Source organism: Olea europaea, unplaced genomic scaffold (assembly GCF_002742605.1).
Source record: "Olea europaea var. sylvestris unplaced genomic scaffold, O_europaea_v1 scaffold2014, whole genome shotgun sequence".
Classification (NCBI taxonomy): Eukaryota; Viridiplantae; Streptophyta; class Magnoliopsida; order Lamiales; family Oleaceae; genus Olea; species Olea europaea.
Window position 1 is genome coordinate 1 of NW_019238028.1, and position 18,008 is coordinate 18,008.

Below are 18,008 nucleotides of genomic sequence, written 5' to 3' on the forward strand. Positions count from 1 at the left end.
GGAACAATACCCTTCTATCTGCCTGGTGACGCTCGGTGTTTCGACTATTCCGTCAAATGTTTGTGACCTGAAAAATGAAGGCGGGGCTGCCTCCCCCATTTTACCTCCGGCGTGAGAATTAGTTTTTAGACTTGCAATTGGAAATCAGATGGCTAAAAAGAGAGAGAGAGAGAGAGAGCCCCTTACCTGTGTCACATCCGGGGGTATTTATAGATATTGGGAGCTGGATAACCGCTGAGCGGTTGAGGAAATCTCAGGAGACGTCGGATGCTCAAGCTCGCGAGCAGGAGACGGAGAACGACAACTTGCGTTCTGTTTTGGCTCGCGCTCCGGAGGAGGCGATTGAGAAGTATAAGGCCTCAGCTGAGTATGACAGAGATCTCGAGATATCTGTGGAGCAGTTTAAGACATCGTCTGATTATGCTATGACCTTGAATTCATATGGAGGGAAGGCGATGACAGCGTCTATCAAACTTTCCAAGGAGTGGATTATGGTCGAGCATCCTTCTATAGACCTCTCTAGTTTAGATAGGTTTCTTGCTTAGCACAAGGGAAAAGAGAGTGGAGCACAGTCATCTAGGTCACTTGGATGTTCATCACGAGGTGGTAGTGGTGCTGTCTTCCCTTCGAGCTGAAGCATTTCTTTGTTGTTGTTCAATTCACTAGAGGTTTTATGACTAAGTGTTTGGATAGACAATTTCATGCCCGTTGAAGACTTCGCGTAGAGGTAGAGTGATCTCTAGGGGTAGTGGTAGAGTGCTCCCTGGGGGTTGCGGTAGGGCCCCCCTGGGGGGGTCGACGGCCTCGCGTAGTAGTAGAGCGCTCCCTGAGAGTTGTGGTAGAGCGTCCCCCGGGGGTTGTGGTAGAGCGCCCCGGGGGGGTCGACGGCCTCGCATAGTGGTAGAGCACCCGCTGGGCGTAGTAGTAGAGCGCCCTTGGGGATCGATGGCCGTGCATGGTGGTCGAGCACCACTTGGGGATAGTGGTAAAGCACCCCTTAAGGGTCGATGGCCTTGAATCGAAGTGCAGTGATCCATTTTGTTTGTCGTCGATGGTGGCTTTCTCTACCAACCTATATCATTAGCCCCCTATCCCTTATCGATGTTTTTGGCGAGGGGTAACAATTTTCTTTATCTGGGTTGGTTTGAAATTATTATTATTTTTTTATTTATCCTCGTGCTCTTCTACCTTGCAAGCTTAAGGAATTCTAACTTACATGTGTAGGGATAGAGCTTGATCTTGAAGAGATCATGGATTCAATGCCCGACCAAGGGCAGGGGGATGAGGCGAATCCATCACCTATCCCTTCAAAGAGAAGGAGGGCGGCCGACCAAGGAGGGAAGTCTCAGGCGATCAACGAGAACTCCTAGCCTTCAGACGAGCCTTGTAAGGTGGCTCCAGCTCCTATGCCGGGTGCTTCCAGCCGTGCATGGTGTGAGCGCGAGGATTCACTTCCCATCTTCGGGTTTCCTCCCACCCGAGGCTACATGAGATGGGGGTGCTCAAGTCTTTGGTGACGCCCGCTCATCCTAGAGCAATTGCAGGGCGTAGTGCAAACGACATTGAAAGGGCTGCGGGTGTTTATCTCCAGAGGGTGCGTTTCCAATTTTACATTTTCTTTTATGTTGGGTCTTTCCTTTTAAGCTTGGTTTTAACGCTTGACTTTTATTCTACCCCCTCATTTCCTAGGTGGTAGCCCTTCAGACTGGACTCGCTGAATCGAATCGCCGCCTAGTCTCGGAGTTGAAGACTCTTACTGAAGAAAAGAAAAAGGAGGCTCATCATTACAAGAAAAAGATATCCTCCTTGAAGAAATCTCTGGAGACGTTGGATGCTCGAGCTCGCGAGCAGGAGACGGAGAATGACAACTTGTCTTCTGTTTTGGCTCACGCTTCGGAGGAGGTGATTGAGAGGTATAAGGCCTCAGTTGAGTATGCTAGAGACTCGAGGTATCTGTGGAGCAGTATAAGCCGTCGTTTGATTATGCTAAGGCTTTGAATTCATATGGGGGGAAGGCAATGGCAGCGTCTATCAAACTCTCCAAGGAGTGGATAATGGCCCAGCATCCTTCTATAGACCCCTCTGGTTTAGATAGATTTCTTGCATAGCGTAAGGGGAAGGAGAGTGGAGCACAGTCATCCAGGTCACTTGGACGTTCATCACGAGGTGGTAGTGAAGATGTCTCCCCTTCGAGCGGAAGCATTTCTTAGTTATTGTTTTCTTTGCTAGCTTTTCCTTTTTTGTGTTTACTTTTGTTTAGTCTCATTATCTCCTACTTGTCCAGGGTGTGGGCAAGAATTTCTCATATGTATAAACACAATTTTCGTTCGCTATTATTAGTGTTGAGTGCATTGTTCCTTAACTTGCCGTCTTTTGTGTCGTCCTTCTTCATTTTCTTTTCACTATTTGATGGTGAGCAGTATAAGACATCGTCTGATTATGCTATGACCTTGAATTCATATGGAGGGAAGGCGATGACAACGTCTATCAAACTTTCCAAGGAGTGGATTATGGTCGAGCATCCTTCTATAGACCTCTCTAGTTTAGATAGGTTTCTTGCTTAGCACAAGGGAAAAGAGAGTGGAGCACAGTCATCTAGGTCACTTGGATGTTCATCACGAGGTGGTAGTGGTGCTGTCTTCCCTTCGAGCTGAAGCATTTCTTTGTTGTTGTTTTCTTTACTAGCTTTTCATTTTTCGTGTTTACTTTTGTTTAGTCTCATTATTTCCTACTTGTTTGGGGTGTGGGCAAGAATTTCTCATATGTATAAACACAATTTTCGTTCGCTATTATTAGTGTTGAGTGCATTGTTCCTTAACTTGCCGTCTTTTGTGTCGTCCTTCTTCATTTTCTTTTCACTATTTGATGGTGCGGGGGAGTGGCTGTCAGAGTTTAGTGGTCGATGGCACTAGCTAACTTTAGCCTTGTGTTACCCCGTGCCTAGCCGCGTTGGCTATGTTGATCGTCGGGAGAGGGGTCTAGCGGTTAAGGGCCTTAGCCAATTTTTGGCTTGTTAAGACTTTCCGCCTAGCCGCGTAAACTATGTCAACCATCGGGAGAAGGTCTAGCGGTTAAGGGCCTTAGCCAATTTTTGGCTTGTTAAGGCTCTCCGCTAGCCGCGCAGGCTATGTCAATCGTCTAGAGAGAGGTCTAACGGTTAAGGGCCTTAGCCAATTTTTGGCTTGTTAAGGCTCTTCGCGTAGGCTATGTCGACCGTCTGGAGAGGGGTCTAGTGGTTAAGGGTCTTAGCTAATTTTTGGCTTGTTAAGGCTCTCCGTCTAGTCGCGTAGGCTATGTCGACCGTCGGGAAAGGGGTCTAGCGGTTAAGGGCCTTAGCCAATTTTTGACTTGTTAAGGCTCTTTGCCTAGCCGCGTAGGTTATGTCGAACACTCTCCGCGGACAAGCCACGTGGTTAACGACCTTAATACTTTTTACCACCATATCGTCGACGTAGGCTCCTATGACATTTCCAATCAACTCTTGGAAGACCCTATTCACCATCCTCTGGTAAGTTGTCCCTACATTCTTCAGGCCGAAAGGCATGGTAGTGTAACAGTAGATTCCAGAATCTGTGATGAACGACGTCTTCTCCTGGTCGCACTCAGCTATAGAGATTTGATGATACCCCGAGAAAGGATTTAGGAAGCTGAGCCTCTCCTGACCCGATGTGGCGTTGACGAGGTGGTTTATCCGTGGGGGTGGGTATGAGTCCTTAGGGCATGCCTTATTCAATCTGGTATAATCTACGCACATGCGCCACTTTCCATTTAACTTTTTTTACTAGGACAATGTTGGCTAACCATTCGGGGTACCGTACCTCTCGGATGAAACCTGCTTGCAGTAGCTTTTTCACTTCCGCCCTTGCTATTTCTTGCCTTTCGAGGGCGAGGTTCCTTTTCTTCTGCTTTACTGGTTTGGCTTCGAGTAGGACTCCGAGGCGATGCTGAGCGAGTGCTGGGCTGACCCCAGTAATATCACTTGGGCTCCATGCAAAGACGTTTAGGTTGTCTGTCAGACACCTTACCAGCTTCCCTTTTTCGTCAGAGTCCAACTCGGCCCCGATGCTGACCTCCCGGCCCTCCATTATGGAAATCTTTTCGATCATGTTAAGTGGCTCAATTCGCCCTCTCGGAGGTTCGACTTCTAACATCATGACTGATGGGGCTCTTCTAATTGATATACTGTCGACATAACATTTCCTGAATGCTTGCTGATCTCCCCGAGCACACCGACTCCCCTGCTGGTCGGGAATTTCAGGACCTGGTGATAGGTCGAGGGGATGGCCGCAGCTGCATTGAGTAATGGTGGGGGTCTTAACGACCAAAAAATAGGTTATGTCGAACACTCTCCGCGGACAAGCCACGTGGTTAACGACCTTAATACTTTTTACCACCATATCGTCGACGTAGGCTCCTATGACATTTCCAATCAACTCTTGGAAGACCCTATTCACCATCCTCTGGTAAGTTGCCCCTACATTCTTCAGGCCGAAAGGCATGGTAGTGTAACAGTAGATTCCAGAATCTGTGATGAACGACGTCTTCTCCTGGTCGCACTCAGCCATAGAGATTTGATGATACCCCGAGAAAGGGTTTAGGAAGCTGAGCCTCTCCTGACCCGATGTGGCGTTGACGAGGTGGTTTATCCGTGGGGGCGGGTATGAGTCCTTAGGGCATGCCTTATTCAATCTGGTATAATCTACGCACATGCGCCACTTTCCATTTAACTTTTTTTACTAGGACAATGTTGGCTAACCATTCGGGGTACCGTACCTCTCGGATGAAACCTGCTTGCAGTAGCTTTTTCACTTCCGCCCTTGCTATTTCTTGCCTTTCGAGGGCGAGGTTCCTTTTCTTCTGCTTTACTGGTTTGGCTTCGAGTAGGACTCCGAGGCGATGCTGAGCGAGTGCTGGGCTGACCCCAGTAATATCACTTGGGCTCCATGCAAAGACGTTTAGGTTGTCTGTCAGACACCTTACCAGCTTCCCTTTTTCGTCAGAGTCCAACTCGGCCCCGATGCTGACCTCTCGGCCCTCCATTATGAAAATCTTTTCGATCATGTTAAGTGGCTCAATTCGCCCTCTCGGAGGTTCGACTTCTAACATCATGACTGATGGGGCTCTTCTAATTGATATACTGTCGACATAACATTTCCTGAATGCTTGCTGATCTCCCCGCGCACACCGACTCCCCTGCTGGTCGGGAATTTCAGGACCTGGTGATAGGTCGAGGGGATGGCCGCAGCTGCATTGAGTAATGGTGGGGGTCTTAACGACCAAAAAACTTGCCACAATTACCACAGTGGTCGGAGATGTGCCCAGCGTGACCGGGAGCTCCACAGTACCTTCTGGAATCACCGTGGCTCCTCCAAAGCCTTACAAGGGGGTGTTCACGATTTTTAACTTGTCAGGTGGGACCTTCAGGCCTAAAAAGCGTCCCAGGTGAGTACATTTGCGGCACTTCCCCCGTCGACCAATACTCTTTTGACATCAAAATCAGCTATGTCGCCTACTATTACTAGGGCATCATCATGGGGGTGCGCCACGCCTACCAAATCTTCCTTGCCAAAAGTGATGCTTTGGCTGAACCTTGCCTTCTTTTGGATGGAGCAGATCCCGAGAGAGCGCGCGTAGATTTTCCTTGCCGAGTTTGAATCTCCCCCTCCTGTAATCATGTTTATCACTCCGGCCCTAGGTGGGGGATGATCTTCTATCTTTTGCTTCCCCCGGTTATCCTTCACATACTTGCCCAGGAGACCCCGCCTTAGGAGGCGCTCGATCTCCTCCTTCAGTAGCAGGCGCTCGACAATATCTGCCCTGGTTTCTTTTGCTCGCTAGCATTACCATAGGTCTCGGCCATTCTAGCTTTTTCATGTCTAGTAATATCACTTGGGCTCCATGCAAAGACGTCTAGGTTGTCTGTCAGACACCTTACCAGCTTCCCTTTTTCGTCAGAGTCCAACTCGGCCCCGATGCTGACCTCCCGGCCCTCCATTATGGAAATCTTTTCGATCATGTTAAGTGGCTCAATTCGCCCTCTCGGAGGTTCGACTTCTAACATCATGACTGATGGGGCTCTTCTAATTGATATACTGTCGACATAACATTTCCTGAATGCTTGCTGATCTCCCCGAGCACACCGACTCCCCTGCTGGTCGGGAATTTCAGGACCTGGTGATAGGTCGAGGGGATGGCCGCAGCTGCATTGAGTAATGGTGGGGGTCTTAACGACCAAAAAACTTGCCACAATTACCACAGTGGTCAGATATGTGCCCAGCGTGACCGAGAGCTCCACAGTACCTTCTGGAATCACCGTGGCTCCTCCAAAGCCTTACAAGGGGGTGTTCACGATTTTTAACTTGTCAGGTGGGACCTTCAGGCCTAAAAAGCGTCCCAGGTGAGTACATTTGCGGCACTTCCCCCGTCGACCAATACTCTTTTGACATCAAAATCAGCTATGTCGCCTACTATTACTAGGGCATCATCATGGGGGTGCGCCACGCCTACCAAATCTTCCTTGCCAAAAGTGATGCTTTGGCTGAACCTTGCCTTCTTTTGGATGGAGCAGATCCCGAGAGAGCGCGCGTAGATTTTCCTTGCCGAGTTTGAATCTCCCCCTCCTGTAATCATGTTTATCACTCCGGCCCTAGGTGGGGGATGATCTTCTATCTTTTGCTTCCCCCGGTTATCCTTCACATACTTGCCCAGGAGACCCCGCCTTAGGAGGCGCTCGATCTCCTCCTTCAGTAGCAGGCGCTCGACAATATCTGCCCTGGTTTCTTTTGCTCGCTAGCATTACCATAGGTCTCGGCCATTCTAGCTTTTTCATGTCTCGTATTTCCATCAATAGTTTGGCATGGGGGGGTGTTCGAAGGGGTGAACGCCCTGGACTCCTCTTGTTTGTGCCTGGCTGGCCGGTCTTGGGCGGCCTCTTTCACCATCTACTCACTCCTTGGCCTATTTTTGTTGGCAGCTCTTACCTCATCCCCGGCCTTGCGCTTGTGACTTTCTACTTCCCATCCCTCTCTGAGGTTCTTTGTGACCATCTCCGCCTCCTCAGCATCAACATACTTGTCTCCCTTTTTGAATAGGTCGTGCATTGATTCTGGGGGGTTCTTAGAAATGACATCTTGAAAGCCCGGTTCCGAGTTCCATTCATCAACGTCGTCACCACCGCTGACATCTGAAGGTCCTCTATTCCAAGGGTCGCACGGCTAAATCTGGCTAGATATTCCTGCAGAGACTCATCTTTCTCCTGGACCACCTGCATCAGTCCAATGGTTGTCCTCCTCTTTCTCTTGCTACTCAGGAAGTAGGCTACAAAGCTCCTGGAAAGTTCATCAAATGTTCGGATAGATCGGGGGCAAGTGTTGCCACCCAGTCTCTAGTTTCCTTCCTGAGAGTTGGGAGAAAAGATCGGCACGTTGCCGCATCGAGTGCTGCATAGAGTCTCATAAGCAAATAAGGTCTGCAGATGGTCAGCTGGATCTGTGACCTCGTCGTAAGCCTCTATCATAGGCTGCTTAAAGCCTTTAGGTAAAGCGACCGCCATGATCTCCGGCGCGAATGGGTCCTCTTCTAGGACCATCTGCTTGTGCTTGTCTTTTCTTTTAGAAATCGTGTCATCAATTTTCTTCGTCATGATCTTTTCCATTCTCCGCTCCAGATCTGCCAGGGGTGGGATGGACTGCAAGATCGTCATCCTTGGAGCCCCCGAGCCTGCGGTCACCGGTTGGATGGCAGGCGGTGTTTCTTTGTGCGCCTCCTGGGGTGGGACGGGGCCTCTGCCGAATGTTGTGGGAGGGCGGCCTCTGCGTTTGCTTTTGCAAGAGGGTCATCTTGGCCGCTAACTGGGTCTCTAGGGCGCTAAACTGGCTTTGCGTCACATACTGCGGCGGCGGCGGATCGGGTCCTCTGGCAACCGATTCTGATTCTGCTTCCGTCGTTGCTGCTCTTAGGCGTGTGTCATTTCGTGTTCGTCTTCTCGACATGACCTTTGTGTTCAGTGGAAGAAATTCCCACAGACGGTGCCAATGAAATGGTTGTGGAACAATACCCTTCTATCTGCCTGTGACGCTCGGTGTTCTGACTACTCCGTCAAATGTTTGTGACCTGAAAAATGAAGGCGGGGCTTCCTCCCCCGTTTTACCTTCGGCGTGAGAATTAGTTTTTAGACTTGCAATTGGAAATCAGATGGCTAGAAAGAGAGAGAGAGAGAGAGCCCCTAACCTGTGTCACATCTGGCGGTATTTATAGATATTGGGAGCTAGATAACCGCTGGGTAGTTGTGGTGCCACGTGTCCCACGTTGGCATTCCCACTACCCCCACGTTCTGAGTGGGGAGTCTTTAACTTCCCGCCTGGAGGTTGTTCCCGTATTAACTGCCATGGAACCTAGTCAATTCACTTGAGGTTTTATAGCGAAGTGTTTGGATGCGCAATTTCATGCCCGTTGAAGACTTCGCGTAGAGGTAGAGCGATCTCTAGGGGTAGTGGTAGAGCGCCCTCTAGGGGTAGTGGTAGAGCGCCCTCTGAGAGTTGCGGTAGAGTGCCCCTGGGGGGGGGTCGACGGCCTCGCGGAGTGGTAGAGCGCCCCTGGGGGGTTGAAGGCCTCGCGTAGTGGTAAAGCGCCCCTGAGGGGGTCGACGGCCTCGCGAAGTGATAGAGCTCCCCCTGGGGGTTGTGGTAGAGCGCCTCCTGGAGGGGAGGGGTGGACGACCTCGCGTAGTGGTAGAGCACCCCCCCGGGGGTTGTGGTAGAGTGTCCCGGGGGGGGGGGGGGCGACGGTCTCGCGTAATGGTAGAGCACCCAGGCAATGGTAGAGTTCCCCTGGGGGTCGATGGCCGTGCATGGTGGTTGAGCACCACTTGGGGATAGTGGTAAAGCACCCCTTAAGGGTCGATGGCCTTGAATCAAAGTGCAGTGATCCATCTTGTTTGTCGTCGAGGGTGGCTTCCTCTACCAACCTATATCACATTACTTTAAGGAAATTAATATATCTGGAAGGTTCATGATGTCCCTACAGTTTCTCGTTAGACATTTTCTCTCGTTTGTTGTGGTAACATATTTAATCCTTTTGAATATAATCTCCAAGTCATGTGGTTAATTGAGGTGATGCCTGGTTCTATTTGTTGCATTTTAATTTACATACTTCCCTAATGCTACAGGTGTAGATAGATTTGAGAAGGAACTAATAACCCAAGAACCGTAATCTTTCAAGACGTCTTGTTAAGTTACACAGGCTAATGCCTGTATATTTTAGACTGTGGCCATGATGTGGTGCAATATCCATTTAAATCTGGCCATGTTCCTTCTGAAGCAGGGATTTATTTCATTTTGAACTGCCTTGCAGTTAGTTCATTCTCACCTGTGTAACTCAACTTATTCCACTCTAGCAATTGATATGAAAAATTGATGTGCTGGATGATAACATCCAAATCAATTAACAGAACTTTAACCTATACTTATACACTTATATGAATTATCTTTTCCACTTCTGACCATAAAATTACACTTCTATGTAGCTAGTCTTACTCTCTGTCATAAAAAAAATAATAATAAAAAAAAACCAGTTATCTTCTAGTCTCATTGAATCCCATCCGCGAAGACAATATCATCATCAAAAGCTTTGGTCATAGCTTGTTAAAGATTTGCCCTTCCAGTTCCAATAATTTCTTAAAGTACTTAAAATTTTTTGAGGAAAAAAGTGTTATTTGATAAACTAAAAATGATCTGTTAATCCATTCTTCGAACTGGAGTCAGATGATTTTAGTGGCTATGGCTGCCTATTTTAGTCACATGGGAGTAAGTCCACTGGTTGAGCTGACTGCTCAGATATTAATTTAAGGTTTGAGTTGATCTTTTCTTTCTTCTTCTTTTATTTTTTATTTTTTTGGTGCCTAAACTAGCAAAGATTGACCACTAGGTTCTTTCTTGTGCACAAGTAGGACGGTGATTTGGCTTTATGTATTGGGCTCTAAATTTGTTTGTGCTGTATAATCTGCCTATATGTTATTGTTCCTTTAGGGTACATCTGATGCAATATTAATTTGTTGCGTTTTCGGGGATGGGGAGATATTATTATATATTATTTTTCACTCTTTCCTCTCATACTTTTGTATAGGTAACTGGAGATCCTGGAAAGATGGTTGCAGCACAAAGGAATTTAAGTAAATTTGGAATCAGGGAGATTGCTAGGACTGGAAAAGTAGGTATCTTACAGAATGTGTGATAGTATATTTTTCTTCTCTCTTTTCCTATCCATGTAGTTGGATTTTTTGTTTTTTAAATTTAGATTGCCTTGAGAAGAGAAAAGATGGGGGAATCTGCTCCTTTTTGGTGGTTCTCAGCAGCGTCGTATCCAGATCTTGAAGAGAGTAGGCCAGTTGATACAGTTCCAATTTCTGTAAAGAGAACACGTGATGTAGTATCTGATACGTCTAATGGGGTATGCCAGTTTGTTAGACCTTGCATGAAGTATCGTGAAACTTTTCCTCTCTTTTTTTACCGTTTTGCACTTATCACATCTATTCTAGACTGTTTCTTGCTCTAGATGGAGTATGAGGTCCGACATTAAGGATTGCTGGTTTTTATAGTGGGGAGAAGAAATAAATTAATTTAGATAGAAGTGGTTAAGTGGATCCTATGTCGGATAGATTTTTTAGGGATAAAAGTAGTAGGGAGTAATTTTAGTAAGCAATATAGTGGAAGGAGGAAAATGTAATTTATTGAAAATAGGATTTTACAAAGTTGATGGAGGGAAGATTTTATACAATGGCTGGAGGCAGGAACTATTCTTCAATTCCACACACACACACTACAATTGAAGGCAATCCACCTATTTATAGAAAACAAAATGGCGGTGAAGCCTTCTGGACAATTTCTAATTTTCTATTAATTAATTTGCTTAATTCCTAAAGAAATCTAGAATCTGATTTTTATTATTTATTATTTTTACTTGTTCCTCAAGGAACTCTAGTGAATTCTAGAAAGTATAATTTCTAGAATATGCACCATTTGTTAATACCCCTCCTTGGTGCATATTTTGGTAACTACAACCATCTCTTATAACAATTCAAACTATGCTCTTGGTAGCGCCTTTGCAAAGTAGCTATCTATTCTGCTGTACCAAGCTCCCGGAGCTTGCTTTAATCCGTATAGTGCTTTCTTTACTTTGAGTACTTTTTCTTCTTGACCTTTTACAAGGAACTCTTGAGGTTGCTCTACATAAAGTTCTTTAAGATAGCTATTGAGAAATGCTGATTTGACGTTAATTGGTAAGTCTTCCACTTCTTTTGCAACTTGTGCAATCAACACCCTTATAGTGTCTAGACATGCAACTTGAGCAAATGACTTAGTATAGTCGATGCCAAACTATTTGAGTATCCTTTAATGACTAGTCTTGCTTTATGTTTTTGGATTGAGCCATCAATGTTAAGTTTTGTCTTGTAGACCCACTTAACTTCTATGACTTCTTTTATCTTGAGGAAGATAAGAAAACTCTCAAGTGTCATTTTTCTCAATCATTTTATTTCTACGTCCATAGCTTTTATCCAGTCTGGTTGCTTTGAAGCTGCTTTGTAGCTTTCATGTTCTACGATCATCGGATTGCATAGTTGATATATTCTGATAAACTTCGTGTTTTTCTTGGTGACGGTTCTCAGGAGTCAACTAGTTCTTCTATCGTTGCATGTTGTGGGGACTCTGGTTGATTGTTATCGTTGATGTCACTCTTTTGTTTTTCTAGTTGTGATATGATACTAACAGCTTTTCTTTCAACTTGGCCAATGTCCCAGTTCTAAGCAGCATCTTTATCAAAGTTTACATCTTGGCTGATAATTAGCTTCTTCATTCTCAGGTTATAGACTCAATAGCCTTTAGATTGAGTGCTATAGCCTAAGAAGATCGCTTTCTCCATCTTTTTATCCAACTTTACTATTTTTTCTTGTGGAGTGTGTGTAGCAGACGCAGCTGAAAACTCTTAGATGCTTTGCATATGGTTTTCATTATCTCCATGCTTCTAATGGTGTTTATTCTAGCACGACTTTGTTTGGACATTGATTTAGTAAGTAGACTGTAGCGCTTACTGCTTTTGCCCAAATTGTTTTCGGGAAATCTTTCTCCATTAGCATAGCTCTAAATGTCTCCATTACCTTTTTTTTTTTTTTCTAACACTTTGTTTTGTGCTAGCGCATATCCAACGATGAGTTGATGCTTCATTCCTTCATCTTCACATAACTTGTTGAATTTATTTGATGTGTATTCTTTGCCTCTTTCGTTTCTAATCGTTTTGATATTATGAATTTTGTTTTCGACATAGCTTTTGAACTTTTTGAAAATCTCGAAACTTGAGATTTCTTGCATAAATGTATACCTGCATCATTCTTGTGTAATTTTGTAAGAGTATGAAGTACTTATTTTGCTCATGTGATGGAGTATGCATTAAACCACATACATCGTATGTATCAGCTTCGATGGCTCTTTGACTCTCCAAAATTTTCTGAATGGAAATGGTTAACGATGTTGTTTCTCGAGCAAGCATCCTTCACAAACTTCATTAATTTCCTTTATGATTGGTAGATCTCTCATCATGCTCTTTGTTGTAGGATCTTCTACTTGTAGAAGTGAAAGTGTCCAATTTTTTTGTGCCATAGCCACAATTTGTCCACTTGCTTCGTCATTGCCACAATATTTGTGTATCTCCATTGAATTGAGAAATTTTTTTCCGCTTTTTAATTTTTGCAATTATAATAGATTTATCTTTCTTATCATAAAATCTGTAACTGGTAGATCTCTCATCATGTTCTTTGTTGTAGGATCTTCTACTTGTAGAAGTGAAAGTGTCCAATTTTTTTGTGCCATAGCCACAATTTGTCCACTTGCTTCGTCATTGCCACAATATTTGTGTGTCTCCATTGAATTGAGAAATTTTTTTCCGCTTTTTAATTTTTGCAATTATAATAGATTTATCTTTCTTATCATAAAATCTGTAAGAATCTTCTTCAAAATGGAAAGGATTTCCCTTCTCCATCATCCTACCGACACTTAGTTAGTTTTAATCTATTTTAGGGATCAAGAGAACTTTGTTTATGTATCTTTTACCCCTTTTTATATCAACGGCAATAATGCCTTTGCATGTTGCTTCCATGGAGTCATCATTGCCAATTTTGATTTTTACCTTGATTTTATCTAGACTACACAAAATGCTTTCATCTTTTGTCATATGATTACGACAGCCACTGGTTAGATACAACGTATCTAGTTTATCTTCATATGCATTTTTGTTGGAGGCATAAAATAAACTTCCTTTTATATCTTATCCTTCAGAGAAATTGGCTTTATTTTGTTTAAAGTGACTGAATTTTTCTTCAATTTTGTTACAACTACAGCACTGTGGTTTTCCTTTAAACCAACAATCCTTTTTCAAATGACTTTTTCTTTTAAAAACACCACATGGAGGATACTTGCCTCTATTATTAATTTCTTTTCCTTGAGTTTGTTTATTTTTAGAATTTTCTTTAAATCTTCTCTCACTTTATTTAGATTTCTGAAACCGCATATTAACTTTGGATTGAAAAACGTTATTTACGTCAATTTCATTACGCCTTTCTAATATTTTTTCTTGGGCTTCTAATGAAATAAAAAAATAGAAGATAATAATTCTCTGGAAATAGTTCCACCGCCATTCACTTGCTTTAAATAGGGGTTACTACCTTCAAATGTTGTGTGCAATTGGAGTAAAAAAGCTCCCATTGTAAAAGCCCACATTGTAAAACTTTAATAAATTACTTTCTTCCTCCTTCAACTATCTTATTCATGAAAATTTTTCCCACTATTCTATTCCCAAAAAATCTATCCCACATAAAATCCACTTAAACCACTTTTATGTAAATTAATTTATTTCTCCTACACGCTATAAAAATCATCAATGGTATCAGAGTTTCGTTCGATATCTATTGGGGCGTAAGCTTATATTATGGTTGAAGCTTTTTGCTAATCAATTTCAATCCCAATATTTAATGGAGACAATTATGATTTCTTGTCCATTAAAATGAAAACTTACTTTTGTGAGTAAAATTTATGAGATGTTGTCAATAATGGTTATACAGATGATATTTCCACTCTAAGTGCTGCACAAAAGAAGGAACTTAAAGAAAATCAACAGAAAAATTCTCTAGCTCTACTTGCTCTACAAATGAGCATTGACTGACACATTTTTCGAGAATCATGGGAGTTACAATAGCAAAAGAAGGTTGGGATAAATGGGAGGAGGATTTCTATGGTAGTAACAAGGTAAGTACTTGCTGTCTTCAAACTTCAAGAAGAAAGTTTGAAAATCTAAAAATAAAAGATTCTGAAACTACAAAAGATTATTATTCAAGAATAAATGTTAATCAACGAAGATATTACAGAGATTGTATTCTTGAAAAGAAAGTTGTTGGAAAAATTTTAATTACTTCTATAGAAAAAAATATCTAATTATTGCAGCTATTGAGGACTCTGAAAATATAAATAAATTATTAATTGTGGAATTGATGGGTTCATTAGAAGCTCATGAAAAAATATTAGAAACACGTTATGAAATTGACATAGAGAACGCTTTTCAATCTAAAGTTTATATGCGGTTTCATAAAATCTAAAAAAAGGTGGAAGAAAATTCTAAAAACAAAGGAACTCAAGGAAAAGAAATTGATAATAATGGAAAGTATCCTTCATGTGGCGTTTGTATAAAATTAAAATAAAAAGGTCATTTGCATAATGATTGTTGGTTTAAAGGAAAATCACATTGCCATAATTGTAAACAAATTGGACATGAAAAATTCTGTCACTTTAAACAAAACTATCAAGCTAGTTTATCTGAAGAAAATGATATAGAAGGAAGTCTATTTCATGCCTCCAATAAGGATACATCTAAAGAAAACTAGATGCATAGTATCTAGATAGTGGTCGTAGTAATCATTAAGGCAAAAATAAAAATTGACAATGATGATTTTATGAAGCCAACAGGCAAATAAAGTGCTATTGCCATTGATACAGAAAAGGGTAAGAGATATATCAACAAAGTTCTCTTGATCCCTAAAATAGATCAAAACTTATTAAGTGTATGTCACATGATGAGAAATGATACATTTTACATTTCAAAGGAGATTCTTGCATAATTTATGACGAAAAAGATAAATCCTTAGTAATTGCAAAAATTAAAAAGCGGTAGAATAAATGTTTTCCAATTCAATGGAGATACGCAAACAATACGGCAATGACGACGCAAGTGGACGATTCGTGATTGTGGTATAGGAGATTTGGACACTTTCACTTTCACGAGTTGAAGATCCTATAACAAAAAAAATGATGAGAGATCTACTAGTCATAAATGAGATTAAAGAAGTTTGTGAAGGATGTTTGCTTGAGAAAAATCGTTAACCATTTTTTCTAAAATATCTTGGAAAGCCAAAAAGTCGTTGGAGCTGATACATATAGATGTACGGGGTCCGACGCGTACTTCATCACATGACCAAAACAAGTACAATTTCATCATAGATGATTACACTAGAATGACATCACTATATTTTTTACTCGAGAAATCCGTGTTTGAGATTTTCAAAAAATTTAAAGGCTATGTTGAAAAGCAAAGTGATTGAAATATCACGACTATTAGAAGTGATAGTGATAAGGACATCCAGTCTTTTATTTATTTCTAATTGGACTTTATTTTGTTTTGGATTCTTATTTATGTAATTGGGCTTATATTGGCGCAAGCCCATTCTAGTTAGGGTTTTGGTTTTTACTATTTAAACCTACTTTGCTATATAATTTCATTAGTTGATAAATGAATAAATTATTTTGGTGGCTCGTGGCAACTTTCTTTTCTCCATCTGTACTTCTATTGATTCTTCTTCTACCCCTCTTCTCTCCTCAATTCCCTCTTCCCAATAGATCCGTTCTTACTTTCAATTAATTGTTCGAGTTGGTCCTGCATAAGATAAAGGCAAACAATACATATCAAAAAAATGCAACAAGTTCTGTGAAGATGAAAGAATGGAGCATCAACTCAACGTTGGATATGCACCAGAACAAAACGGCGTTTCAGAAAGAAAGAATAGAACATAATGGAGATGGCGAAAGCTATGCTCATGGAGAAAAGTCTTTCGAAAACATTATGGCAGAAGTAGTAAACAATACAGTCTACTTATTAAATCGACATTCGACTAAAGTTATGCAAGATAAAATACTTGTAAAAGCATGGAGTGGACGAAAACTATCAGCAAAGCATCTCAGCTTTTTTGGTTGCATCTACCACACGCATTCTACAAGAAAAAAGAGGCATATTAGATGAAAAGATGGATAAAGGAATTTTCTTAGGCTATAGTACTCAAACTAAAGGCTATCGAGTTTATAACTTGAGAACAAAGAAACTAATTAGAAGTCGAGATTTTAAGTTTGATGAAGATGTCACCTACAATTAGGGGACTGGCCAAGTCGAAAGAAATGTTTTCAGCATCCTATCACAACTAGAAAAATCCAAGGGTGACATCGAGGATAACAACAAATCAGAATCACCACAGCAAGCAACGATAGAAGAACCAGTCGACTCACAAAAAATTGTCACCAAGAAAAACATAAGAGCTTATCAAAAATATATCAAACATGCAATATGATGATCTTAGACCCTGAAAGCTATGAACCAGCTTGAAACAACCAAAATGGATAAAAGCTGTGAACAAAGAAATAAAAATGATTGAGAAAATTAACACTTGGGAGCTTGGAGATCTTCCTCAACATAAAAAAGTCATAGGAGTCAATTGGATCTACAAGACAAAGCTTAAGATTGACGACGCAATCCAAAAACACGAAGTAAGACTAGTCACTAAAAGATACTCATAGTAGTTTGGTATCGACTACACTCATACATTTGCTACAGTTGCACTTCTTGACATTATAAGGGCGTTAATTGCACTAGCCGCACAAAAGAATTGAAAGATTTACCAACTAGACGTTAAGTGAACATTTTTCAATGGTTTTCTTAAAGAAAAATTTTATGTAGAGCAACCTCAAGGGTTTATGGTACAAGGTCCAGAAGATAAAGTACTTAGAATTAAAGAAAGCACTATGCGATTTAAGCAAGCTCCTAGAGTTTGGTACAACGGAATAGATAGCTACTTTACAGTGCAAAAATTCAGGAAGAGTCAAAATAAATCAAATCTATACATTAAAAATCAAGGTACAAATAGTATACTCATAATCTCTCTATATGTTAGTGATTTCATCTATATAGGGAACGATGAGAAGATGATCAAGAAATTTAAGGAAGACATGATAAAATCATTTAAGATGTCTGATTTCGGATTGATGTACTACTTTCTTGGAATCGATATAACCCAATTTGAAGTTGAAATCTTTATTGCTCAGAAGAACTATACTACTAGTCATCTTGAAGTTCAAGATGAAAGATTGCAAAAATATAGCAACACCCCTGAATAAATCCATTTCTAGAATTTCCTAGAATTTCTTGGGACCCAAGCAAAAACAATAAATAAAAAGTAGAAAATAAGAATTCTCTAGAAATAGTTCCACCGCCTTTCACTTTCTATAAATAGGGGTTGCCACCTTCAAATGTTGTGTGCAATTGCTATTCAAAAGCTTCCCATTGTAAAAGTCCAGTTTGTAAAACTTTAATAAATTACTTTCTCCCCCTTCAACTATCTTATTCATTAAAATTTTTCCCACTATTTCTATCCATAAAAAATCTATCCCCACATAAAATCCACTTAACCACTTTTATCTAAATTAATTTATTTTTTCTACTTTCTATAAAAACTATCAATATTTGCTAATTGCTATTGAATAATGTATGGTTTAACAAAACTTAATTTTCTGATAAGTTGATCATAGCCACTTCATCTGCCCAGATATCTGTACGAAAATAACCTTGTTTAAAATGTACATTCAATTTGTTAAACCTTTAAGAAATTTTATTTTGGAAAATTGGTTGGGATGATTCTTGTGGCACTT

The 18,008-nt window shown here is 41.5% G+C and overlaps 1 pseudogene; it reads left to right on the forward strand.

Annotated features, from left to right (window-relative positions):
* The first annotated feature begins 9,776 nt into the window (after positions 1-9,776).
* The window catches only part of LOC111379645, a 10,960-nt pseudogene continuing 2,728 nt past the window's right edge, over positions 9,777-18,008 (forward strand).